Source organism: Haliotis asinina, unplaced genomic scaffold (assembly GCF_037392515.1).
Source record: "Haliotis asinina isolate JCU_RB_2024 unplaced genomic scaffold, JCU_Hal_asi_v2 scaffold_77, whole genome shotgun sequence".
Classification (NCBI taxonomy): domain Eukaryota; kingdom Metazoa; phylum Mollusca; class Gastropoda; order Lepetellida; family Haliotidae; genus Haliotis; species Haliotis asinina.
The window spans coordinates 32,989-56,907 of NW_027133944.1; the positions used below are offsets into that span (position 1 = coordinate 32,989).

Below are 23,919 nucleotides of genomic sequence, written 5' to 3' on the forward strand. Positions count from 1 at the left end.
AAAAAACGTACATCTCCCCGGCCGGGAATTGAACCCGGGTCTCCCGCGTGACAGGCGGGGATACTGACCACTATACTACCGAGGATTGGCTGAAAGCAACACGGCAAAATAACAGGCTGTACAGTGGAGGGCATACCCCAGCTCTCATCCAAGTTGAAACACTCACACGCTTAAACGTCAGCGCTGGGCATGCCTTTCCGTGTGAGAAACACACAGCTATCACTAGACATTGCCATACATAGCCAAATCCCTACCAGAAATGGACAGTAATATATACTACTATGCACATCCATCATACACACAGACATTGGTGTCCTTGACGACCAGCAACGTCAAGAAGGGGACACTTCTTTTAAAATTGACAGTAAAAAAAAAACGTACATCTCCCCGGCCGGGAATTGAACCCGGGTCTCCCGCGTGACAGGCGGGGATACTGACCACTATACTACCGAGGATTGGCTGAAAGCAACACGGCAAAATAACAGGCTGTACAGTGGAGGGCATACCCCAGCTCTCATCCAAGTTGAAACACTCACACGCTTAAACGTCAGCGCTGGGCATGCCTTTCCGTGTGAGAAACACACAGCTATCACTAGACATTGCCATACATAGCCAAATCCCTACCAGAAATGGACAGTAATATATACTACTATGCACATCCATCATACACACAGACATTGGTGTCCTTGACGACCAGCAACGTCAAGAAGGGGACACTTCTTTTAAAATTGACAGTAAAAAAAAACGTACATCTCCCCGGCCGGGAATTGAACCCGGGTCTCCCGCGTGACAGGCGGGGATACTGACCACTATACTACCGAGGATTGGCTGAAAGCAACACGGCAAAATAACAGGCTGTACAGTGGAGGGCATACCCCAGCTCTCATCCAAGTTGAAACACTCACACGCTTAAACGTCAGCGCTGGGCATGCCTTTCCGTGTGAGAAACACACAGCTATCACTAGACATTGCCATACATAGCCAAATCCCTACCAGAAATGGACAGTAATATATACTACTATGCACATCCATCATACACACAGACATTGGTGTCCTTGACGACCAGCAACGTCAAGAAGGGGACACTTCTTTTAAAATTGACAGTAAAAAAAAAACGTACATCTCCCCGGCCGGGAATTGAACCCGGGTCTCCCGCGTGACAGGCGGGGATACTGACCACTATACTACCGAGGATTGGCTGAAAGCAACACGGCAAAATAACAGGCTGTACAGTGGAGGGCATACCCCAGCTCTCATCCAAGTTGAAACACTCACACGCTTAAACGTCAGCGCTGGGCATGCCTTTCCGTGTGAGAAACACACAGCTATCACTAGACATTGCCATACATAGCCAAATCCCTACCAGAAATGGACAGTAATATATACTGCTATGCACATCCATCATACACACAGACATTGGTGTCCTTGACGACCAGCAACGTCAAGAAGGGGACACTTCTTTTAAAATTGACAGTAAAAAAAAACGTACATCTCCCCGGCCGGGAATTGAACCCGGGTCTCCCGCGTGACAGGCGGGGATACTGACCACTATACTACCGAGGATTGGCTGAGAGCAACACGGCAAAATAACAGGCTGTACAGTGGAGGGCATACCCCAGCTCTCATCCAAGTTGAAACACTCACACGCTTAAACGTCAGCGCTGGGCATGCCTTTCCGTGTGAGAAACACACAGCTATCACTAGACATTGCCATACATAGCCAAATCCCTACCAGAAATGGACAGTAATATATACTACTATGCACATCCATCATACACACAGACATTGGTGTCCTTGACGACCAGCAACGTCAAGAAGGGGACACTTCTTTTAAAATTGACAGTAAAAAAAAACGTACATCTCCCCGGCCGGGAATTGAACCCGGGTCTCCCGCGTGACAGGCGGGGATACTGACCACTATACTACCGAGGATTGGCTGAGAGCAACACGGCAAAATAACAGGCTGTACAGTGGAGGGCATACCCCAGCTCTCATCCAAGTTGAAACACTCACACGCTTAAACGTCAGCGCTGGGCATGCCTTTCCGTGTGAGAAACACACAGCTATCACTAGACATTGCCATACATAGCCAAATCCCTACCAGAAATGGACAGTAATATATACTACTATGCACATCCATCATACACACAGACATTGGTGTCCTTGACGACCAGCAACGTCAAGAAGGGGACACTTCTTTTAAAATTGACAGTAAAAAAAAACGTACATCTCCCCGGCCGGGAATTGAACCCGGGTCTCCCGCGTGACAGGCGGGGATACTGACCACTATACTACCGAGGATTGGCTGAGAGCAACACGGCAAAATAACAGGCTGTACAGTGGAGGGCATACCCCAGCTCTCATCCAAGTTGAAACACTCACACGCTTAAACGTCAGCGCTGGGCATGCCTTTCCGTGTGAGAAACACACAGCTATCACTAGACATTGCCATACATAGCCAAATCCCTACCAGAAATGGACAGTAATATATACTACTATGCACATCCATCATACACACAGACATTGGTGTCCTTGACGACCAGCAACGTCAAGAAGGGGACACTTCTTTTAAAATTGACAGTAAAAAAAACCGTACATCTCCCCGGCCGGGAATTGAACCCGGGTCTCCCGCGTGACAGGCGGGGATACTGACCACTATACTACCGAGGATTGGCTGAGAGCAACACGGCAAAATAACAGGCTGTACAGTGGAGGGCATACCCCAGCTCTCATCCAAGTTGAAACACTCACACGCTTAAACGTCAGCGCTGGGCATGCCTTTCCGTGTGAGAAACACACAGCTATCACTAGACATTGCCATACATAGCCAAATCCCTACCAGAAATGGACAGTAATATATACTACTATGCACATCCATCATACACACAGACATTGGTGTCCTTGACGACCAGCAACGTCAAGAAGGGGACACTTCTTTTAAAATTGACAGTAAAAAAAAACGTACATCTCCCCGGCCGGGAATTGAACCCGGGTCTCCCGCGTGACAGGCGGGGATACTGACCACTATACTACCGAGGATTGGCTGAAAGCAACACGGCAAAATAACAGGCTGTACAGTGGAGGGCATACCCCAGCTCTCATCCAAGTTGAAACACTCACACGCTTAAACGTCAGCGCTGGGCATGCCTTTCCGTGTGAGAAACACACAGCTATCACTAGACATTGCCATACATAGCCAAATCCCTACCAGAAATGGACAGTAATATATACTACTATGCACATCCATCATACACACAGACATTGGTGTCCTTGACGACCAGCAACGTCAAGAAGGGGACACTTCTTTTAAAATTGACAGTAAAAAAAAACGTACATCTCCCCGGCCGGGAATTGAACCCGGGTCTCCCGCGTGACAGGCGGGGATACTGACCACTATACTACCGAGGATTGGCTGAAAGCAACACGGCAAAATAACAGGCTGTACAGTGGAGGGCATACCCCAGCTCTCATCCAAGTTGAAACACTCACACGCTTAAACGTCAGCGCTGGGCATGCCTTTCTGTGTGAGAAACACACAGCTATCACTAGACATTGCCATACATAGCCAAATCCCTACCAGAAATGGACAGTAATATATACTACTATGCACATCCATCATACACACAGACATTGGTGTCCTTGACGACCAGCAACGTCAAGAAGGGGACACTTCTTTTAAAATTGACAGTAAAAAAAAACGTACATCTCCCCGGCCGGGAATTGAACCCGGGTCTCCCGCGTGACAGGCGGGGATACTGACCACTATACTACCGAGGATTGGCTGAAAGCAACACGGCAAAACAACAGGCTGTACAGTGGAGGGCATACCCCAGCTCTCATCCAAGTTGAAACACTCACACGCTTAAACGTCAGCGCTGGGCATGCCTTTCCGTGTGAGAAACACACAGCTATCACTAGACATTGCCATACATAGCCAAATCCCTACCAGAAATGGACAGTAATATATACTACTATGCACATCCATCATACACACAGACATTGGTGTCCTTGACGACCAGCAACGTCAAGAAGGGGACACTTCTTTTAAAATTGACAGTAAAAAAAAACGTACATCTCCCCGGCCGGGAATTGAACCCGGGTCTCCCGCGTGACAGGCGGGGATACTGACCACTATACTACCGAGGATTGGCTGAAAGCAACACGGCAAAATAACAGGCTGTACAGTGGAGGGCATACCCCAGCTCTCATCCAAGTTGAAACACTCACACGCTTAAACGTCAGCGCTGGGCATGCCTTTCCGTGTGAGAAACACACAGCTATCACTAGACATTGCCCTACATAGCCAAATCCCTACCAGAAATGGACAGTAATATATACTACTATGCACATCCATCATACACACAGACATTGGTGTCCTTGACGACCAGGGGACACTTCTTTTAAAATTGACAGTAAAAAAAAACGTACATCTCCCCGGCCGGGAATTGAACCCGGGTCTCCCGCGTGACAGGCGGGGATACTGACCACTATACTACCGAGGATTGGCTGAAAGCAACACGGCAAAATAACAGGCTGTACAGTGGAGGGCATACCCCAGCTCTCATCCAAGTTGAAACACTCACACGCTTAAACGTCAGCGCTGGGCATGCCTTTCCGTGTGAGAAACACACAGCTATCACTAGACATTGCCCTACATAGCCAAATCCCTACCAGAAATGGACAGTAATATATACTACTATGCACATCCATCATACACACAGACATTGGTGTCCTTGACGACCAGGGGACACTTCTTTTAAAATTGACAGTAAAAAAAAACGTACATCTCCCCGGCCGGGAATTGAACCCGGGTCTCCCGCGTGACAGGCGGGGATACTGACCACTATACTACCGAGGATTGGCTGAAAGCAACACGGCAAAATAACAGGCTGTACAGTGGAGGGCATACCCCAGCTCTCATCCAAGTTGAAACACTCACACGCTTAAACGTCAGCGCTGGGCATGCCTTTCCGTGTGAGAAACACACAGCTATCACTAGACATTGCCATACATAGCCAAATCCCTACCAGAAATGGACAGTAATATATACTACTATGCACATCCATCATACACACAGACATTGGTGTCCTTGACGACCAGCAACGTCAAGAAGGGGACACTTCTTTTAAAATTGACAGTAAAAAAAAACGCACATCTCCCCGGCCGGGAATTGAACCCGGGTCTCCCGCGTGACAGGCGGGGATACTGACCACTATACTACCGAGGATTGGCTGAAAGCAACACGGCAAAATAACAGGCTGTACAGTGGAGGGCATACCCCAGCTCTCATCCAAGTTGAAACACTCACACGCTTAAACGTCAGCGCTGGGCATGCCTTTCCGTGTGAGAAACACACAGCTATCACTAGACATTGCCATACATAGCCAAATCCCTACCAGAAATGGACAGTAATATATACTACTATGCACATCCATCATACACACAGACATTGGTGTCCTTGACGACCAGCAACGTCAAGAAGGGGACACTTCTTTTAAAATTGACAGTAAAAAAAAACGTACATCTCCCCGGCCGGGAATTGAACCCGGGTCTCCCGCGTGACAGGCGGGGATACTGACCACTATACTACCGAGGATTGGCTGAAAGCAACACGGCAAAATAACAGGCTGTACAGTGGAGGGCATACCCCAGCTCTCATCCAAGTTGAAACACTCACACGCTTAAACGTCAGCGCTGGGCATGCCTTTCCGTGTGAGAAACACACAGCTATCACTAGACATTGCCATACATAGCCAAATCCCTACCAGAAATGGACAGTAATATATACTACTATGCACATCCATCATACACACAGACATTGGTGTCCTTGACGACCAGCAACGTCAAGAAGGGGACACTTCTTTTAAAATTGACAGTAAAAAAAACCGTACATCTCCCCGGCCGGGAATTGAACCCGGGTCTCCCGCGTGACAGGCGGGGATACTGACCACTATACTACCGAGGATTGGCTGAAAGCAACACGGCAAAATAACAGGCTGTACAGTGGAGGGCATACCCCAGCTCTCATCCAAGTTGAAACACTCACACGCTTAAACGTCAGCGCTGGGCATGCCTTTCCGTGTGAGAAACACACAGCTATCACTAGACATTGCCATACATAGCCAAATCCCTACCAGAAATGGACAGTAATATATACTACTATGCACATCCATCATACACACAGACATTGGTGTCCTTGACGACCAGCAACGTCAAGAAGGGGACACTTCTTTTAAAATTGACAGTAAAAAAAACCGTACATCTCCCCGGCCGGGAATTGAACCCGGGTCTCCCGCGTGACAGGCGGGGATACTGACCACTATACTACCGAGGATTGGCTGAAAGCAACACGGCAAAATAACAGGCTGTACAGTGGAGGGCATACCCCAGCTCTCATCCAAGTTGAAACACTCACACGCTTAAACGTCAGCGCTGGGCATGCCTTTCCGTGTGAGAAACACACAGCTATCACTAGACATTGCCATACATAGCCAAATCCCTACCAGAAATGGACAGTAATATATACTACTATGCACATCCATCATACACACAGACATTGGTGTCCTTGACGACCAGCAACGTCAAGAAGGGGACACTTCTTTTAAAATTGACAGTAAAAAAAAACGTACATCTCCCCGGCCGGGAATTGAACCCGGGTCTCCCGCGTGACAGGCGGGGATACTGACCACTATACTACCGAGGATTGGCTGAAAGCAACACGGCAAAATAACAGGCTGTACAGTGGAGGGCATACCCCAGCTCTCATCCAAGTTGAAACACTCACACGCTTAAACGTCAGCGCTGGGCATGCCTTTCCGTGTGAGAAACACACAGCTATCACTAGACATTGCCATACATAGCCAAATCCCTACCAGAAATGGACAGTAATATATACTACTATGCACATCCATCATACACACAGACATTGGTGTCCTTGACGACCAGCAACGTCAAGAAGGGGACACTTCTTTTAAAATTGACAGTAAAAAAAAACGTACATCTCCCCGGCCGGGAATTGAACCCGGGTCTCCCGCGTGACAGGCGGGGATACTGACCACTATACTACCGAGGATTGGCTGAAAGCAACACGGCAAAATAACAGGCTGTACAGTGGAGGGCATACCCCAGCTCTCATCCAAGTTGAAACACTCACACGCTTAAACGTCAGCGCTGGGCATGCCTTTCCGTGTGAGAAACACACAGCTATCACTAGACATTGCCATACATAGCCAAATCCCTACCAGAAATGGACAGTAATATATACTACTATGCACATCCATCATACACACAGACATTGGTGTCCTTGACGACCAGCAACGTCAAGAAGGGGACACTTCTTTTAAAATTGACAGTAAAAAAAAACGTACATCTCCCCGGCCGGGAATTGAACCCGGGTCTCCCGCGTGACAGGCGGGGATACTGACCACTATACTACCGAGGATTGGCTGAAAGCAACACGGCAAAATAACAGGCTGTACAGTGGAGGGCATACCCCAGCTCTCATCCAAGTTGAAACACTCACACGCTTAAACGTCAGCGCTGGGCATGCCTTTCCGTGTGAGAAACACACAGCTATCACTAGACATTGCCCTACATAGCCAAATCCCTACCAGAAATGGACAGTAATATATACTACTATGCACATCCATCATACACACAGACATTGGTGTCCTTGACGACCAGGGGACACTTCTTTTAAAATTGACAGTAAAAAAAAACGTACATCTCCCCGGCCGGGAATTGAACCCGGGTCTCCCGCGTGACAGGCGGGGATACTGACCACTATACTACCGAGGATTGGCTGAAAGCAACACGGCAAAATAACAGGCTGTACAGTGGAGGGCATACCCCAGCTCTCATCCAAGTTGAAACACTCACACGCTTAAACGTCAGCGCTGGGCATGCCTTTCCGTGTGAGAAACACACAGCTATCACTAGACATTGCCCTACATAGCCAAATCCCTACCAGAAATGGACAGTAATATATACTACTATGCACATCCATCATACACACAGACATTGGTGTCCTTGACGACCAGGGGACACTTCTTTTAAAATTGACAGTAAAAAAAAACGTACATCTCCCCGGCCGGGAATTGAACCCGGGTCTCCCGCGTGACAGGCGGGGATACTGACCACTATACTACCGAGGATTGGCTGAAAGCAACACGGCAAAATAACAGGCTGTACAGTGGAGGGCATACCCCAGCTCTCATCCAAGTTGAAACACTCACACGCTTAAACGTCAGCGCTGGGCATGCCTTTCCGTGTGAGAAACACACAGCTATCACTAGACATTGCCATACATAGCCAAATCCCTACCAGAAATGGACAGTAATATATACTACTATGCACATCCATCATACACACAGACATTGGTGTCCTTGACGACCAGCAACGTCAAGAAGGGGACACTTCTTTTAAAATTGACAGTAAAAAAAAACGCACATCTCCCCGGCCGGGAATTGAACCCGGGTCTCCCGCGTGACAGGCGGGGATACTGACCACTATACTACCGAGGATTGGCTGAAAGCAACACGGCAAAATAACAGGCTGTACAGTGGAGGGCATACCCCAGCTCTCATCCAAGTTGAAACACTCACACGCTTAAACGTCAGCGCTGGGCATGCCTTTCCGTGTGAGAAACACACAGCTATCACTAGACATTGCCATACATAGCCAAATCCCTACCAGAAATGGACAGTAATATATACTACTATGCACATCCATCATACACACAGACATTGGTGTCCTTGACGACCAGCAACGTCAAGAAGGGGACACTTCTTTTAAAATTGACAGTAAAAAAAAACGTACATCTCCCCGGCCGGGAATTGAACCCGGGTCTCCCGCGTGACAGGCGGGGATACTGACCACTATACTACCGAGGATTGGCTGAAAGCAACACGGCAAAATAACAGGCTGTACAGTGGAGGGCATACCCCAGCTCTCATCCAAGTTGAAACACTCACACGCTTAAACGTCAGCGCTGGGCATGCCTTTCCGTGTGAGAAACACACAGCTATCACTAGACATTGCCATACATAGCCAAATCCCTACCAGAAATGGACAGTAATATATACTACTATGCACATCCATCATACACACAGACATTGGTGTCCTTGACGACCAGCAACGTCAAGAAGGGGACACTTCTTTTAAAATTGACAGTAAAAAAAACCGTACATCTCCCCGGCCGGGAATTGAACCCGGGTCTCCCGCGTGACAGGCGGGGATACTGACCACTATACTACCGAGGATTGGCTGAAAGCAACACGGCAAAATAACAGGCTGTACAGTGGAGGGCATACCCCAGCTCTCATCCAAGTTGAAACACTCACACGCTTAAACGTCAGCGCTGGGCATGCCTTTCCGTGTGAGAAACACACAGCTATCACTAGACATTGCCATACATAGCCAAATCCCTACCAGAAATGGACAGTAATATATACTACTATGCACATCCATCATACACACAGACATTGGTGTCCTTGACGACCAGCAACGTCAAGAAGGGGACACTTCTTTTAAAATTGACAGTAAAAAAAACCGTACATCTCCCCGGCCGGGAATTGAACCCGGGTCTCCCGCGTGACAGGCGGGGATACTGACCACTATACTACCGAGGATTGGCTGAAAGCAACACGGCAAAATAACAGGCTGTACAGTGGAGGGCATACCCCAGCTCTCATCCAAGTTGAAACACTCACACGCTTAAACGTCAGCGCTGGGCATGCCTTTCCGTGTGAGAAACACACAGCTATCACTAGACATTGCCATACATAGCCAAATCCCTACCAGAAATGGACAGTAATATATACTACTATGCACATCCATCATACACACAGACATTGGTGTCCTTGACGACCAGCAACGTCAAGAAGGGGACACTTCTTTTAAAATTGACAGTAAAAAAAAACGTACATCTCCCCGGCCGGGAATTGAACCCGGGTCTCCCGCGTGACAGGCGGGGATACTGACCACTATACTACCGAGGATTGGCTGAAAGCAACACGGCAAAATAACAGGCTGTACAGTGGAGGGCATACCCCAGCTCTCATCCAAGTTGAAACACTCACACGCTTAAACGTCAGCGCTGGGCATGCCTTTCCGTGTGAGAAACACACAGCTATCACTAGACATTGCCATACATAGCCAAATCCCTACCAGAAATGGACAGTAATATATACTACTATGCACATCCATCATACACACAGACATTGGTGTCCTTGACGACCAGCAACGTCAAGAAGGGGACACTTCTTTTAAAATTGACAGTAAAAAAAAACGTACATCTCCCCGGCCGGGAATTGAACCCGGGTCTCCCGCGTGACAGGCGGGGATACTGACCACTATACTACCGAGGATTGGCTGAAAGCAACACGGCAAAATAACAGGCTGTACAGTGGAGGGCATACCCCAGCTCTCATCCAAGTTGAAACACTCACACGCTTAAACGTCAGCGCTGGGCATGCCTTTCCGTGTGAGAAACACACAGCTATCACTAGACATTGCCATACATAGCCAAATCCCTACCAGAAATGGACAGTAATATATACTACTATGCACATCCATCATACACACAGACATTGGTGTCCTTGACGACCAGCAACGTCAAGAAGGGGACACTTCTTTTAAAATTGACAGTAAAAAAAAACGTACATCTCCCCGGCCGGGAATTGAACCCGGGTCTCCCGCGTGACAGGCGGGGATACTGACCACTATACTACCGAGGATTGGCTGAAAGCAACACGGCAAAATAACAGGCTGTACAGTGGAGGGCATACCCCAGCTCTCATCCAAGTTGAAACACTCACACGCTTAAACGTCAGCGCTGGGCATGCCTTTCCGTGTGAGAAACACACAGCTATCACTAGACATTGCCATACATAGCCAAATCCCTACCAGAAATGGACAGTAATATATACTACTATGCACATCCATCATACACACAGACATTGGTGTCCTTGACGACCAGCAACGTCAAGAAGGGGACACTTCTTTTAAAATTGACAGTAAAAAAAAACGTACATCTCCCCGGCCGGGAATTGAACCCGGGTCTCCCGCGTGACAGGCGGGGATACTGACCACTATACTACCGAGGATTGGCTGAAAGCAACACGGCAAAATAACAGGCTGTACAGTGGAGGGCATACCCCAGCTCTCATCCAAGTTGAAACACTCACACGCTTAAACGTCAGCGCTGGGCATGCCTTTCCGTGTGAGAAACACACAGCTATCACTAGACATTGCCATACATAGCCAAATCCCTACCAGAAATGGACAGTAATATATACTACTATGCACATCCATCATACACACAGACATTGGTGTCCTTGACGACCAGCAACGTCAAGAAGGGGACACTTCTTTTAAAATTGACAGTAAAAAAAAACGTACATCTCCCCGGCCGGGAATTGAACCCGGGTCTCCCGCGTGACAGGCGGGGATACTGACCACTATACTACCGAGGATTGGCTGAAAGCAACACGGCAAAATAACAGGCTGTACAGTGGAGGGCATACCCCAGCTCTCATCCAAGTTGAAACACTCACACGCTTAAACGTCAGCGCTGGGCATGCCTTTCCGTGTGAGAAACACACAGCTATCACTAGACATTGCCATACATAGCCAAATCCCTACCAGAAATGGACAGTAATATATACTACTATGCACATCCATCATACACACAGACATTGGTGTCCTTGACGACCAGCAACGTCAAGAAGGGGACACTTCTTTTAAAATTGACAGTAAAAAAAAACGTACATCTCCCCGGCCGGGAATTGAACCCGGGTCTCCCGCGTGACAGGCGGGGATACTGACCACTATACTACCGAGGATTGGCTGAAAGCAACACGGCAAAATAACAGGCTGTACAGTGGAGGGCATACCCCAGCTCTCATCCAAGTTGAAACACTCACACGCTTAAACGTCAGCGCTGGGCATGCCTTTCCGTGTGAGAAACACACAGCTATCACTAGACATTGCCATACATAGCCAAATCCCTACCAGAAATGGACAGTAATATATACTACTATGCACATCCATCATACACACAGACATTGGTGTCCTTGACGACCAGCAACGTCAAGAAGGGGACACTTCTTTTAAAATTGACAGTAAAAAAAAACGTACATCTCCCCGGCCGGGAATTGAACCCGGGTCTCCCGCGTGACAGGCGGGGATACTGACCACTATACTACCGAGGATTGGCTGAAAGCAACACGGCAAAATAACAGGCTGTACAGTGGAGGGCATACCCCAGCTCTCATCCAAGTTGAAACACTCACACGCTTAAACGTCAGCGCTGGGCATGCCTTTCCGTGTGAGAAACACACAGCTATCACTAGACATTGCCATACATAGCCAAATCCCTACCAGAAATGGACAGTAATATATACTACTATGCACATCCATCATACACACAGACATTGGTGTCCTTGACGACCAGCAACGTCAAGAAGGGGACACTTCTTTTAAAATTGACAGTAAAAAAAAACGTACATCTCCCCGGCCGGGAATTGAACCCGGGTCTCCCGCGTGACAGGCGGGGATACTGACCACTATACTACCGAGGATTGGCTGAAAGCAACACGGCAAAATAACAGGCTGTACAGTGGAGGGCATACCCCAGCTCTCATCCAAGTTGAAACACTCACACGCTTAAACGTCAGCGCTGGGCATGCCTTTCCGTGTGAGAAACACACAGCTATCACTAGACATTGCCATACATAGCCAAATCCCTACCAGAAATGGACAGTAATATATACTACTATGCACATCCATCATACACACAGACATTGGTGTCCTTGACGACCAGCAACGTCAAGAAGGGGACACTTCTTTTAAAATTGACAGTAAAAAAAAACGTACATCTCCCCGGCCGGGAATTGAACCCGGGTCTCCCGCGTGACAGGCGGGGATACTGACCACTATACTACCGAGGATTGGCTGAAAGCAACACGGCAAAATAACAGGCTGTACAGTGGAGGGCATACCCCAGCTCTCATCCAAGTTGAAACACTCACACGCTTAAACGTCAGCGCTGGGCATGCCTTTCCGTGTGAGAAACACACAGCTATCACTAGACATTGCCATACATAGCCAAATCCCTACCAGAAATGGACAGTAATATATACTACTATGCACATCCATCATACACACAGACATTGGTGTCCTTGACGACCAGCAACGTCAAGAAGGGGACACTTCTTTTAAAATTGACAGTAAAAAAAAACGTACATCTCCCCGGCCGGGAATTGAACCCGGGTCTCCCGCGTGACAGGCGGGGATACTGACCACTATACTACCGAGGATTGGCTGAAAGCAACACGGCAAAATAACAGGCTGTACAGTGGAGGGCATACCCCAGCTCTCATCCAAGTTGAAACACTCACACGCTTAAACGTCAGCGCTGGGCATGCCTTTCCGTGTGAGAAACACACAGCTATCACTAGACATTGCCATACATAGCCAAATCCCTACCAGAAATGGACAGTAATATATACTACTATGCACATCCATCATACACACAGACATTGGTGTCCTTGACGACCAGCAACGTCAAGAAGGGGACACTTCTTTTAAAATTGACAGTAAAAAAAAACGTACATCTCCCCGGCCGGGAATTGAACCCGGGTCTCCCGCGTGACAGGCGGGGATACTGACCACTATACTACCGAGGATTGGCTGAAAGCAACACGGCAAAATAACAGGCTGTACAGTGGAGGGCATACCCCAGCTCTCATCCAAGTTGAAACACTCACACGCTTAAACGTCAGCGCTGGGCATGCCTTTCCGTGTGAGAAACACACAGCTATCACTAGACATTGCCATACATAGCCAAATCCCTACCAGAAATGGACAGTAATATATACTACTATGCACATCCATCATACACACAGACATTGGTGTCCTTGACGACCAGCAACGTCAAGAAGGGGACACTTCTTTTAAAATTGACAGTAAAAAAAAACGTACATCTCCCCGGCCGGGAATTGAACCCGGGTCTCCCGCGTGACAGGCGGGGATACTGACCACTATACTACCGAGGATTGGCTGAAAGCAACACGGCAAAATAACAGGCTGTACAGTGGAGGGCATACCCCAGCTCTCATCCAAGTTGAAACACTCACACGCTTAAACGTCAGCGCTGGGCATGCCTTTCCGTGTGAGAAACACACAGCTATCACTAGACATTGCCATACATAGCCAAATCCCTACCAGAAATGGACAGTAATATATACTACTATGCACATCCATCATACACACAGACATTGGTGTCCTTGACGACCAGCAACGTCAAGAAGGGGACACTTCTTTTAAAATTGACAGTAAAAAAAAACGTACATCTCCCCGGCCGGGAATTGAACCCGGGTCTCCCGCGTGACAGGCGGGGATACTGACCACTATACTACCGAGGATTGGCTGAAAGCAACACGGCAAAATAACAGGCTGTACAGTGGAGGGCATACCCCAGCTCTCATCCAAGTTGAAACACTCACACGCTTAAACGTCAGCGCTGGGCATGCCTTTCCGTGTGAGAAACACACAGCTATCACTAGACATTGCCATACATAGCCAAATCCCTACCAGAAATGGACAGTAATATATACTACTATGCACATCCATCATACACACAGACATTGGTGTCCTTGACGACCAGCAACGTCAAGAAGGGGACACTTCTTTTAAAATTGACAGTAAAAAAAAACGTACATCTCCCCGGCCGGGAATTGAACCCGGGTCTCCCGCGTGACAGGCGGGGATACTGACCACTATACTACCGAGGATTGGCTGAAAGCAACACGGCAAAATAACAGGCTGTACAGTGGAGGGCATACCCCAGCTCTCATCCAAGTTGAAACACTCACACGCTTAAACGTCAGCGCTGGGCATGCCTTTCCGTGTGAGAAACACACAGCTATCACTAGACATTGCCATACATAGCCAAATCCCTACCAGAAATGGACAGTAATATATACTACTATGCACATCCATCATACACACAGACATTGGTGTCCTTGACGACCAGCAACGTCAAGAAGGGGACACTTCTTTTAAAATTGACAGTAAAAAAAAACGTACATCTCCCCGGCCGGGAATTGAACCCGGGTCTCCCGCGTGACAGGCGGGGATACTGACCACTATACTACCGAGGATTGGCTGAAAGCAACACGGCAAAATAACAGGCTGTACAGTGGAGGGCATACCCCAGCTCTCATCCAAGTTGAAACACTCACACGCTTAAACGTCAGCGCTGGGCATGCCTTTCCGTGTGAGAAACACACAGCTATCACTAGACATTGCCATACATAGCCAAATCCCTACCAGAAATGGACAGTAATATATACTACTATGCACATCCATCATACACACAGACATTGGTGTCCTTGACGACCAGCAACGTCAAGAAGGGGACACTTCTTTTAAAATTGACAGTAAAAAAAAACGTACATCTCCCCGGCCGGGAATTGAACCCGGGTCTCCCGCGTGACAGGCGGGGATACTGACCACTATACTACCGAGGATTGGCTGAAAGCAACACGGCAAAATAACAGGCTGTACAGTGGAGGGCATACCCCAGCTCTCATCCAAGTTGAAACACTCACACGCTTAAACGTCAGCGCTGGGCATGCCTTTCCGTGTGAGAAACACACAGCTATCACTAGACATTGCCATACATAGCCAAATCCCTACCAGAAATGGACAGTAATATATACTACTATGCACATCCATCATACACACAGACATTGGTGTCCTTGACGACCAGCAACGTCAAGAAGGGGACACTTCTTTTAAAATTGACAGTAAAAAAAAACGTACATCTCCCCGGCCGGGAATTGAACCCGGGTCTCCCGCGTGACAGGCGGGGATACTGACCACTATACTACCGAGGATTGGCTGAAAGCAACACGGCAAAATAACAGGCTGTACAGTGGAGGGCATACCCCAGCTCTCATCCAAGTTGAAACACTCACACGCTTAAACGTCAGCGCTGGGCATGCCTTTCCGTGTGAGAAACACACAGCTATCACTAGACATTGCCATACATAGCCAAATCCCTACCAGAAATGGACAGTAATATATACTACTATGCACATCCATCATACACACAGACATTGGTGTCCTTGACGACCAGCAACGTCAAGAAGGGGACACTTCTTTTAAAATTGACAGTAAAAAAAAACGTACATCTCCCCGGCCGGGAATTGAACCCGGGTCTCCCGCGTGACAGGCGGGGATACTGACCACTATACTACCGAGGATTGGCTGAAAGCAACACGGCAAAATAACAGGCTGTACAGTGGAGGGCATACCCCAGCTCTCATCCAAGTTGAAACACTCACACGCTTAAACGTCAGCGCTGGGCATGCCTTTCCGTGTGAGAAACACACAGCTATCACTAGACATTGCCATACATAGCCAAATCCCTACCAGAAATGGACAGTAATATATACTACTATGCACATCCATCATACACACAGACATTGGTGTCCTTGACGACCAGCAACGTCAAGAAGGGGACACTTCTTTTAAAATTGACAGTAAAAAAAAACGTACATCTCCCCGGCCGGGAATTGAACCCGGGTCTCCCGCGTGACAGGCGGGGATACTGACCACTATACTACCGAGGATTGGCTGAAAGCAACACGGCAAAATAACAGGCTGTACAGTGGAGGGCATACCCCAGCTCTCATCCAAGTTGAAACACTCACACGCTTAAACGTCAGCGCTGGGCATGCCTTTCCGTGTGAGAAACACACAGCTATCACTAGACATTGCCATACATAGCCAAATCCCTACCAGAAATGGACAGTAATATATACTACTATGCACATCCATCATACACACAGACATTGGTGTCCTTGACGACCAGCAACGTCAAGAAGGGGACACTTCTTTTAAAATTGACAGTAAAAAAAAACGTACATCTCCCCGGCCGGGAATTGAACCCGGGTCTCCCGCGTGACAGGCGGGGATACTGACCACTATACTACCGAGGATTGGCTGAAAGCAACACGGCAAAATAACAGGCTGTACAGTGGAGGGCATACCCCAGCTCTCATCCAAGTTGAAACACTCACACGCTTAAACGTCAGCGCTGGGCATGCCTTTCCGTGTGAGAAACACACAGCTATCACTAGACATTGCCATACATAGCCAAATCCCTACCAGAAATGGACAGTAATATATACTACTATGCACATCCATCATACACACAGACATTGGTGTCCTTGACGACCAGCAACGTCAAGAAGGGGACACTTCTTTTAAAATTGACAGTAAAAAAAAACGTACATCTCCCCGGCCGGGAATTGAACCCGGGTCTCCCGCGTGACAGGCGGGGATACTGACCACTATACTACCGAGGATTGGCTGAAAGCAACACGGCAAAATAACAGGCTGTACAGTGGAGGGCATACCCCAGCTCTCATCCAAGTTGAAACACTCACACGCTTAAACGTCAGCGCTGGGCATGCCTTTCCGTGTGAGAAACACACAGCTATCACTAGACATTGCCATACATAGCCAAATCCCTACCAGAAATGGACAGTAATATATACTACTATGCACATCCATCATACACACAGACATTGGTGTCCTTGACGACCAGCAACGTCAAGAAGGGGACACTTCTTTTAAAATTGACAGTAAAAAAAAACGTACATCTCCCCGGCCGGGAATTGAACCCGGGTCTCCCGCGTGACAGGCGGGGATACTGACCACTATACTACCGAGGATTGGCTGAAAGCAACACGGCAAAATAACAGGCTGTACAGTGGAGGGCATACCCCAGCTCTCATCCAAGTTGAAACACTCACACGCTTAAACGTCAGCGCTGGGCATGCCTTTCCGTGTGAGAAACACACAGCTATCACTAGACATTGCCATACATAGCCAAATCCCTACCAGAAATGGACAGTAATATATACTACTATGCACATCCATCATACACACAGACATTGGTGTCCTTGACGACCAGCAACGTCAAGAAGGGGACACTTCTTTTAAAATTGACAGTAAAAAAAAACGTACATCTCCCCGGCCGGGAATTGAACCCGGGTCTCCCGCGTGACAGGCGGGGATACTGACCACTATACTACCGAGGATTGGCTGAAAGCAACACGGCAAAATAACAGGCTGTACAGTGGAGGGCATACCCCAGCTCTCATCCAAGTTGAAACACTCACACGCTTAAACGTCAGCGCTGGGCATGCCTTTCCGTGTGAGAAACACACAGCTATCACTAGACATTGCCATACATAGCCAAATCCCTACCAGAAATGGACAGTAATATATACTACTATGCACATCCATCATACACACAGACATTGGTGTCCTTGACGACCAGCAACGTCAAGAAGGGGACACTTCTTTTAAAATTGACAGTAAAAAAAAACGTACATCTCCCCGGCCGGGAATTGAACCCGGGTCTCCCGCGTGACAGGCGGGGATACTGACCACTATACTACCGAGGATTGGCTGAAAGCAACACGGCAAAATAACAGGCTGTACAGTGGAGGGCATACCCCAGCTCTCATCCAAGTTGAAACACTCACACGCTTAAACGTCAGCGCTGGGCATGCCTTTCCGTGTGAGAAACACACAGCTATCACTAGACATTGCCATACATAGCCAAATCCCTACCAGAAATGGACAGTAATATATACTACTATGCACATCCATCATACACACAGACATTGGTGTCCTTGACGACCAGCAACGTCAAGAAGGGGACACTTCTTTTAAAATTGACAGTAAAAAAAAACGTACATCTCCCCGGCCGGGAATTGAACCCGGGTCTCCCGCGTGACAGGCGGGGATACTGACCACTATACTACCGAGGATTGGCTGAAAGCAACACGGCAAAATAACAGGCTGTACAGTGGAGGGCATACCCCAGCTCTCATCCAAGTTGAAACACTCACACGCTTAAACGTCAGCGCTGGGCATGCCTTTCCGTGTGAGAAACACACAGCTATCACTAGACATTGCCATACATAGCCAAATCCCTACCAGAAATGGACAGTAATATATACTACTATGCACATCCATCATACACACAGACATTGGTGTCCTTGACGACCAGCAACGTCAAGAAGGGGACACTTCTTTTAAAATTGACAGTAAAAAAAAACGTACATCTCCCCGGCCGGGAATTGAACCCGGGTCTCCCGCGTGACAGGCGGGGATACTGACCACTATACTACCGAGGATTGGCTGAAAGCAACACGGCAAAATAACAGGCTGTACAGTGGAGGGCATACCCCAGCTCTCATCCAAGTTGAAACACTCACACGCTTAAACGTCAGCGCTGGGCATGCCTTTCCGTGTGAGAAACACACAGCTATCACTAGACATTGCCATACATAGCCAAATCCCTACCAGAAATGGACAGTAATATATACTACTATGCACATCCATCATACACACAGACATTGGTGTCCTTGACGACCAGCAACGTCAAGAAGGGGACACTTCTTTTAAAATTGACAGTAAAAAAAAACGTACATCTCCCCGGCCGGGAATTGAACCCGGGTCTCCCGCGTGACAGGCGGGGATACTGACCACTATACTACCGAGGATTGGCTGAAAGCAACACGGCAAAATAACAGGCTGTACAGTGGAGGGCATACCCCAGCTCTCATCCAAGTTGAAACACTCACACGCTTAAACGTCAGCGCTGGGCATGCCTTTCCGTGTGAGAAACACACAGCTATCACTAGACATTGCCATACATAGCCAAATCCCTACCAGAAATGGACAGTAATATATACTACTATGCACATCCATCATACACACAGACATTGGTGTCCTTGACGACCAGCAACGTCAAGAAGGGGACACTTCTTTTAAAATTGACAGTAAAAAAAAACGTACATCTCCCCGGCCGGGAATTGAACCCGGGTCTCCCGCGTGACAGGCGGGGATACTGACCACTATACTACCGAGGATTGGCTGAAAGCAACACGGCAAAATAACAGGCTGTACAGTGGAGGGCATACCCCAGCTCTCATCCAAGTTGAAACACTCACACGCTTAAACGTCAGCGCTGGGCATGCCTTTCCGTGTGAGAAACACACAGCTATCACTAGACATTGCCATACATAGCCAAATCCCTACCAGAAATGGACAGTAATATATACTACTATGCACATCCATCATACACACAGACATTGGTGTCCTTGACGACCAGCAACGTCAAGAAGGGGACACTTCTTTTAAAATTGACAGTAAAAAAAAACGTACATCTCCCCGGCCGGGAATTGAACCCGGGTCTCCCGCGTGACAGGCGGGGATACTGACCACTATACTACCGAGGATTGGCTGAAAGCAACACGGCAAAATAACAGGCTGTACAGTGGAGGGCATACCCCAGCTCTCATCCAAGTTGAAACACTCACACGCTTAAACGTCAGCGCTGGGCATGCCTTTCCGTGTGAGAAACACACAGCTATCACTAGACATTGCCATACATAGCCAAATCCCTACCAGAAATGGACAGTAATATATACTACTATGCACATCCATCATACACACAGACATTGGTGTCCTTGACGACCAGCAACGTCAAGAAGGGGACACTTCTTTTAAAATTGACAGTAAAAAAAAACGTACATCTCCCCGGCCGGGAATTGAACCCGGGTCTCCCGCGTGACAGGCGGGGATACTGACCACTATACTACCGAGGATTGGCTGAAAGCAACACGGCAAAATAACAGGCTGTACAGTGGAGGGCATACCCCAGCTCTCATCCAAGTTGAAACACTCACACGCTTAAACGTCAGCGCTGGGCATGCCTTTCCGTGTGAGAAACACACAGCTATCACTAGACATTGCCATACATAGCCAAATCCCTACCAGAAATGGACAGTAATATATACTACTATGCACATCCATCATACACACAGACATTGGTGTCCTTGACGACCAGCAACGTCAAGAAGGGGACACTTCTTTTAAAATTGACAGTAAAAAAAAACGTACATCTCCCCGGCCGGGAATTGAACCCGGGTCTCCCGCGTGACAGGCGGGGATACTGACCACTATACTACCGAGGATTGGCTGAAAGCAACACGGCAAAATAACAGGCTGTACAGTGGAGGGCATACCCCAGCTCTCATCCAAGTTGAAACACTCACACGCTTAAACGTCAGCGCTGGGCATGCCTTTCCGTGTGAGAAACACACAGCTATCACTAGACATTGCCATACATAGCCAAATCCCTACCAGAAATGGACAGTAATATATACTACTATGCACATCCATCATACACACAGACATTGGTGTCCTTGACGACCAGCAACGTCAAGAAGGGGACACTTCTTTTAAAATTGACAGTAAAAAAAAACGTACATCTCCCCGGCCGGGAATTGAACCCGGGTCTCCCGCGTGACAGGCGGGGATACTGACCACTATACTACCGAGGATTGGCTGAAAGCAACACGGCAAAATAACAGGCTGTACAGTGGAGGGCATACCCCAGCTCTCATCCAAGTTGAAACACTCACACGCTTAAACGTCAGCGCTGGGCATGCCTTTCCGTGTGAGAAACACACAGCTATCACTAGACATTGCCATACATAGCCAAATCCCTACCAGAAATGGACAGTAATATATACTACTATGCACATCCATCATACACACAGACATTGGTGTCCTTGACGACCAGCAACGTCAAGAAGGGGACACTTCTTTTAAAATTGACAGTAAAAAAAAACGTACATCTCCCCGGCCGGGAATTGAACCCGGGTCTCCCGCGTGACAGGCGGGGATACTGACCACTATACTACCGAGGATTGGCTGAAAGCAACACGGCAAAATAACAGGCTGTACAGTGGAGGGCATACCCCAGCTCTCATCCAAGTTGAAACACTCACACGCTTAAACGTCAGCGCTGGGCATGCCTTTCCGTGTGAGAAACACACAGCTATCACTAGACATTGCCATACATAGCCAAATCCCTACCAGAAATGGACAGTAATATATACTACTATGCACATCCATCATACACACAGACATTGGTGTCCTTGACGACCAGCAACGTCAAGAAGGGGACACTTCTTTTAAAATTGACAGTAAAAAAAAACGTACATCTCCCCGGCCGGGAATTGAACCCGGGTCTCCCGCGTGACAGGCGGGGATACTGACCACTATACTACCGAGGATTGGCTGAAAGCAACACGGCAAAATAACAGGCTGTACAGTGGAGGGCATACCCCAGCTCTCATCCAAGTTGAAACACTCACACGCTTAAACGTCAGCGCTGGGCATGCCTTTCCGTGTGAGAAACACACAGCTATCACTAGACATTGCCATACATAGCCAAATCCCTACCAGAAATGGACAGTAATATATACTACTATGCACATCCATCATACACACAGACATTGGTGTCCTTGACGACCAGCAACGTCAAGAAGGGGACACTTCTTTTAAAATTGACAGTAAAAAAAAACGTACATCTCCCCGGCCGGGAATTGAACCCGGGTCTCCCGCGTGACAGGCGGGGATACTGACCACTATACTACCGAGGATTGGCTGAAAGCAACACGGCAAAATAACAGGCTGTACAGTGGAGGGCATACCCCAGCTCTCATCCAAGTTGAAACACTCACACGCTTAAACGTCAGCGCTGGGCATGCCTTTCCGTGTGAGAAACACACAGCTATCACTAGACATTGCCATACATAGCCAAATCCCTACCAGAAATGGACAGTAATATATACTACTATGCACATCCATCATACACACAGACATTGGTGTCCTTGACGACCAGCAACGTCAAGAAGGGGACACTTCTTTTAAAATTGACAGTAAAAAAAAACGTACATCTCCCCGGCCGGGAATTGAACCCGGGTCTCCCGCGTGACAGGCGGGGATACTGACCACTATACTACCGAGGATTGGCTGAAAGCAACACGGCAAAATAACAGGCTGTACAGTGGAGGGCATACCCCAGCTCTCATCCAAGTTGAAACACTCACACGCTTAAACGTCAGCGCTGGGCATGCCTTTCCGTGTGAGAAACACACAGCTATCACTAGACATTGCCATACATAGCCAAATCCCTACCAGAAATGGACAGTAATATATACTACTATGCACATCCATCATACACACAGACATTGGTGTCCTTGACGACCAGCAACGTCAAGAAGGGGACACTTCTTTTAAAATTGACAGTAAAAAAAAACGTACATCTCCCCGGCCGGGAATTGAACCCGGGTCTCCCGCGTGACAGGCGGGGATACTGACCACTATACTACCGAGGATTGGCTGAAAGCAACACGGCAAAATAACAGGCTGTACAGTGGAGGGCATACCCCAGCTCTCATCCAAGTTGAAACACTCACACGCTTAAACGTCAGCGCTGGGCATGCCTTTCCGTGTGAGAAACACACAGCTATCACTAGACATTGCCATACATAGCCAAATCCCTACCAGAAATGGACAGTAATATATACTACTATGCACATCCATCATACACACAGACATTGGTGTCCTTGACGACCAGCAACGTCAAGAAGGGGACACTTCTTTTAAAATTGACAGTAAAAAAAAACGTACATCTCCCCGGCCGGGAATTGAACCCGGGTCTCCCGCGTGACAGGCGGGGATACTGACCACTATACTACCGAGGATTGGCTGAAAGCAACACGGCAAAATAACAGGCTGTACAGTGGAGGGCATACCCCAGCTCTCATCCAAGTTGAAACACTCACACGCTTAAACGTCAGCGCTGGGCATGCCTTTCCGTGTGAGAAACACACAGCTATCACTAGACATTGCCATACATAGCCAAATCCCTACCAGAAATGGACAGTAATATATACTACTATGCACATCCATCATACACACAGACATTGGTGTCCTTGACGACCAGCAACGTCAAGAAGGGGACACTTCTTT

At 48.1% G+C, this 23,919-nt stretch overlaps 45 non-coding genes across 45 annotated transcripts; all 45 read right to left on the reverse strand.

The window, feature by feature from the left end:
- Positions 1-13: 13 nt before the first annotated feature.
- Trnad-guc (transfer RNA aspartic acid (anticodon GUC)) lies at positions 14-85 on the reverse strand. The gene has a single exon. It is a non-coding gene; the product is annotated as a tRNA-Asp (tRNA).
- A 298-nt stretch (positions 86-383) lies between these two features.
- Trnad-guc (transfer RNA aspartic acid (anticodon GUC)) lies at positions 384-455 on the reverse strand. Its single transcript has one exon. It is a non-coding gene; the product is annotated as a tRNA-Asp (tRNA).
- A 297-nt stretch (positions 456-752) lies between these two features.
- Trnad-guc (transfer RNA aspartic acid (anticodon GUC)) lies at positions 753-824 on the reverse strand. Its single transcript has one exon. It is a non-coding gene; the product is annotated as a tRNA-Asp (tRNA).
- A 298-nt stretch (positions 825-1,122) lies between these two features.
- On the reverse strand, positions 1,123-1,194 carry Trnad-guc (transfer RNA aspartic acid (anticodon GUC)). Its single transcript has one exon. It is a non-coding gene; the product is annotated as a tRNA-Asp (tRNA).
- A 297-nt stretch (positions 1,195-1,491) lies between these two features.
- Trnad-guc (transfer RNA aspartic acid (anticodon GUC)) lies at positions 1,492-1,563 on the reverse strand. The gene has a single exon. It is a non-coding gene; the product is annotated as a tRNA-Asp (tRNA).
- Positions 1,564-1,860: 297 nt separating this feature from the next.
- On the reverse strand, positions 1,861-1,932 carry Trnad-guc (transfer RNA aspartic acid (anticodon GUC)). Its single transcript has one exon. It is a non-coding gene; the product is annotated as a tRNA-Asp (tRNA).
- A 297-nt stretch (positions 1,933-2,229) lies between these two features.
- On the reverse strand, positions 2,230-2,301 carry Trnad-guc (transfer RNA aspartic acid (anticodon GUC)). The gene has a single exon. It is a non-coding gene; the product is annotated as a tRNA-Asp (tRNA).
- Positions 2,302-2,598: 297 nt separating this feature from the next.
- Trnad-guc (transfer RNA aspartic acid (anticodon GUC)) lies at positions 2,599-2,670 on the reverse strand. The gene has a single exon. It is a non-coding gene; the product is annotated as a tRNA-Asp (tRNA).
- Positions 2,671-2,967: 297 nt separating this feature from the next.
- On the reverse strand, positions 2,968-3,039 carry Trnad-guc (transfer RNA aspartic acid (anticodon GUC)). The gene has a single exon. It is a non-coding gene; the product is annotated as a tRNA-Asp (tRNA).
- Positions 3,040-3,336: 297 nt separating this feature from the next.
- On the reverse strand, positions 3,337-3,408 carry Trnad-guc (transfer RNA aspartic acid (anticodon GUC)). Its single transcript has one exon. It is a non-coding gene; the product is annotated as a tRNA-Asp (tRNA).
- Positions 3,409-3,705: 297 nt separating this feature from the next.
- Positions 3,706-3,777, reverse strand: Trnad-guc (transfer RNA aspartic acid (anticodon GUC)). The gene has a single exon. It is a non-coding gene; the product is annotated as a tRNA-Asp (tRNA).
- Positions 3,778-4,074: 297 nt separating this feature from the next.
- Trnad-guc (transfer RNA aspartic acid (anticodon GUC)) lies at positions 4,075-4,146 on the reverse strand. Its single transcript has one exon. It is a non-coding gene; the product is annotated as a tRNA-Asp (tRNA).
- Positions 4,147-4,430: 284 nt separating this feature from the next.
- On the reverse strand, positions 4,431-4,502 carry Trnad-guc (transfer RNA aspartic acid (anticodon GUC)). The gene has a single exon. It is a non-coding gene; the product is annotated as a tRNA-Asp (tRNA).
- Positions 4,503-4,786: 284 nt separating this feature from the next.
- Positions 4,787-4,858, reverse strand: Trnad-guc (transfer RNA aspartic acid (anticodon GUC)). The gene has a single exon. It is a non-coding gene; the product is annotated as a tRNA-Asp (tRNA).
- A 297-nt stretch (positions 4,859-5,155) lies between these two features.
- On the reverse strand, positions 5,156-5,227 carry Trnad-guc (transfer RNA aspartic acid (anticodon GUC)). The gene has a single exon. It is a non-coding gene; the product is annotated as a tRNA-Asp (tRNA).
- Positions 5,228-5,524: 297 nt separating this feature from the next.
- Trnad-guc (transfer RNA aspartic acid (anticodon GUC)) lies at positions 5,525-5,596 on the reverse strand. The gene has a single exon. It is a non-coding gene; the product is annotated as a tRNA-Asp (tRNA).
- A 297-nt stretch (positions 5,597-5,893) lies between these two features.
- On the reverse strand, positions 5,894-5,965 carry Trnad-guc (transfer RNA aspartic acid (anticodon GUC)). The gene has a single exon. It is a non-coding gene; the product is annotated as a tRNA-Asp (tRNA).
- Positions 5,966-6,262: 297 nt separating this feature from the next.
- Trnad-guc (transfer RNA aspartic acid (anticodon GUC)) lies at positions 6,263-6,334 on the reverse strand. Its single transcript has one exon. It is a non-coding gene; the product is annotated as a tRNA-Asp (tRNA).
- A 297-nt stretch (positions 6,335-6,631) lies between these two features.
- Trnad-guc (transfer RNA aspartic acid (anticodon GUC)) lies at positions 6,632-6,703 on the reverse strand. The gene has a single exon. It is a non-coding gene; the product is annotated as a tRNA-Asp (tRNA).
- A 297-nt stretch (positions 6,704-7,000) lies between these two features.
- On the reverse strand, positions 7,001-7,072 carry Trnad-guc (transfer RNA aspartic acid (anticodon GUC)). Its single transcript has one exon. It is a non-coding gene; the product is annotated as a tRNA-Asp (tRNA).
- Positions 7,073-7,369: 297 nt separating this feature from the next.
- Trnad-guc (transfer RNA aspartic acid (anticodon GUC)) lies at positions 7,370-7,441 on the reverse strand. Its single transcript has one exon. It is a non-coding gene; the product is annotated as a tRNA-Asp (tRNA).
- A 284-nt stretch (positions 7,442-7,725) lies between these two features.
- On the reverse strand, positions 7,726-7,797 carry Trnad-guc (transfer RNA aspartic acid (anticodon GUC)). Its single transcript has one exon. It is a non-coding gene; the product is annotated as a tRNA-Asp (tRNA).
- A 284-nt stretch (positions 7,798-8,081) lies between these two features.
- Positions 8,082-8,153, reverse strand: Trnad-guc (transfer RNA aspartic acid (anticodon GUC)). The gene has a single exon. It is a non-coding gene; the product is annotated as a tRNA-Asp (tRNA).
- Positions 8,154-8,450: 297 nt separating this feature from the next.
- Trnad-guc (transfer RNA aspartic acid (anticodon GUC)) lies at positions 8,451-8,522 on the reverse strand. Its single transcript has one exon. It is a non-coding gene; the product is annotated as a tRNA-Asp (tRNA).
- Positions 8,523-8,819: 297 nt separating this feature from the next.
- Trnad-guc (transfer RNA aspartic acid (anticodon GUC)) lies at positions 8,820-8,891 on the reverse strand. Its single transcript has one exon. It is a non-coding gene; the product is annotated as a tRNA-Asp (tRNA).
- A 297-nt stretch (positions 8,892-9,188) lies between these two features.
- Positions 9,189-9,260, reverse strand: Trnad-guc (transfer RNA aspartic acid (anticodon GUC)). The gene has a single exon. It is a non-coding gene; the product is annotated as a tRNA-Asp (tRNA).
- A 297-nt stretch (positions 9,261-9,557) lies between these two features.
- On the reverse strand, positions 9,558-9,629 carry Trnad-guc (transfer RNA aspartic acid (anticodon GUC)). The gene has a single exon. It is a non-coding gene; the product is annotated as a tRNA-Asp (tRNA).
- Positions 9,630-9,926: 297 nt separating this feature from the next.
- Trnad-guc (transfer RNA aspartic acid (anticodon GUC)) lies at positions 9,927-9,998 on the reverse strand. The gene has a single exon. It is a non-coding gene; the product is annotated as a tRNA-Asp (tRNA).
- Positions 9,999-10,295: 297 nt separating this feature from the next.
- Positions 10,296-10,367, reverse strand: Trnad-guc (transfer RNA aspartic acid (anticodon GUC)). The gene has a single exon. It is a non-coding gene; the product is annotated as a tRNA-Asp (tRNA).
- A 297-nt stretch (positions 10,368-10,664) lies between these two features.
- Trnad-guc (transfer RNA aspartic acid (anticodon GUC)) lies at positions 10,665-10,736 on the reverse strand. Its single transcript has one exon. It is a non-coding gene; the product is annotated as a tRNA-Asp (tRNA).
- A 297-nt stretch (positions 10,737-11,033) lies between these two features.
- On the reverse strand, positions 11,034-11,105 carry Trnad-guc (transfer RNA aspartic acid (anticodon GUC)). Its single transcript has one exon. It is a non-coding gene; the product is annotated as a tRNA-Asp (tRNA).
- Positions 11,106-11,402: 297 nt separating this feature from the next.
- Positions 11,403-11,474, reverse strand: Trnad-guc (transfer RNA aspartic acid (anticodon GUC)). Its single transcript has one exon. It is a non-coding gene; the product is annotated as a tRNA-Asp (tRNA).
- Positions 11,475-11,771: 297 nt separating this feature from the next.
- On the reverse strand, positions 11,772-11,843 carry Trnad-guc (transfer RNA aspartic acid (anticodon GUC)). The gene has a single exon. It is a non-coding gene; the product is annotated as a tRNA-Asp (tRNA).
- Positions 11,844-12,140: 297 nt separating this feature from the next.
- Positions 12,141-12,212, reverse strand: Trnad-guc (transfer RNA aspartic acid (anticodon GUC)). Its single transcript has one exon. It is a non-coding gene; the product is annotated as a tRNA-Asp (tRNA).
- Positions 12,213-12,509: 297 nt separating this feature from the next.
- On the reverse strand, positions 12,510-12,581 carry Trnad-guc (transfer RNA aspartic acid (anticodon GUC)). Its single transcript has one exon. It is a non-coding gene; the product is annotated as a tRNA-Asp (tRNA).
- A 297-nt stretch (positions 12,582-12,878) lies between these two features.
- On the reverse strand, positions 12,879-12,950 carry Trnad-guc (transfer RNA aspartic acid (anticodon GUC)). The gene has a single exon. It is a non-coding gene; the product is annotated as a tRNA-Asp (tRNA).
- A 297-nt stretch (positions 12,951-13,247) lies between these two features.
- Trnad-guc (transfer RNA aspartic acid (anticodon GUC)) lies at positions 13,248-13,319 on the reverse strand. The gene has a single exon. It is a non-coding gene; the product is annotated as a tRNA-Asp (tRNA).
- Positions 13,320-13,616: 297 nt separating this feature from the next.
- On the reverse strand, positions 13,617-13,688 carry Trnad-guc (transfer RNA aspartic acid (anticodon GUC)). The gene has a single exon. It is a non-coding gene; the product is annotated as a tRNA-Asp (tRNA).
- A 7,677-nt stretch (positions 13,689-21,365) lies between these two features.
- Trnad-guc (transfer RNA aspartic acid (anticodon GUC)) lies at positions 21,366-21,437 on the reverse strand. Its single transcript has one exon. It is a non-coding gene; the product is annotated as a tRNA-Asp (tRNA).
- A 297-nt stretch (positions 21,438-21,734) lies between these two features.
- On the reverse strand, positions 21,735-21,806 carry Trnad-guc (transfer RNA aspartic acid (anticodon GUC)). Its single transcript has one exon. It is a non-coding gene; the product is annotated as a tRNA-Asp (tRNA).
- A 297-nt stretch (positions 21,807-22,103) lies between these two features.
- Trnad-guc (transfer RNA aspartic acid (anticodon GUC)) lies at positions 22,104-22,175 on the reverse strand. The gene has a single exon. It is a non-coding gene; the product is annotated as a tRNA-Asp (tRNA).
- A 297-nt stretch (positions 22,176-22,472) lies between these two features.
- On the reverse strand, positions 22,473-22,544 carry Trnad-guc (transfer RNA aspartic acid (anticodon GUC)). Its single transcript has one exon. It is a non-coding gene; the product is annotated as a tRNA-Asp (tRNA).
- A 297-nt stretch (positions 22,545-22,841) lies between these two features.
- Trnad-guc (transfer RNA aspartic acid (anticodon GUC)) lies at positions 22,842-22,913 on the reverse strand. Its single transcript has one exon. It is a non-coding gene; the product is annotated as a tRNA-Asp (tRNA).
- Positions 22,914-23,210: 297 nt separating this feature from the next.
- Trnad-guc (transfer RNA aspartic acid (anticodon GUC)) lies at positions 23,211-23,282 on the reverse strand. The gene has a single exon. It is a non-coding gene; the product is annotated as a tRNA-Asp (tRNA).
- A 297-nt stretch (positions 23,283-23,579) lies between these two features.
- On the reverse strand, positions 23,580-23,651 carry Trnad-guc (transfer RNA aspartic acid (anticodon GUC)). Its single transcript has one exon. It is a non-coding gene; the product is annotated as a tRNA-Asp (tRNA).
- Positions 23,652-23,919: the final 268 nt, after the last annotated feature.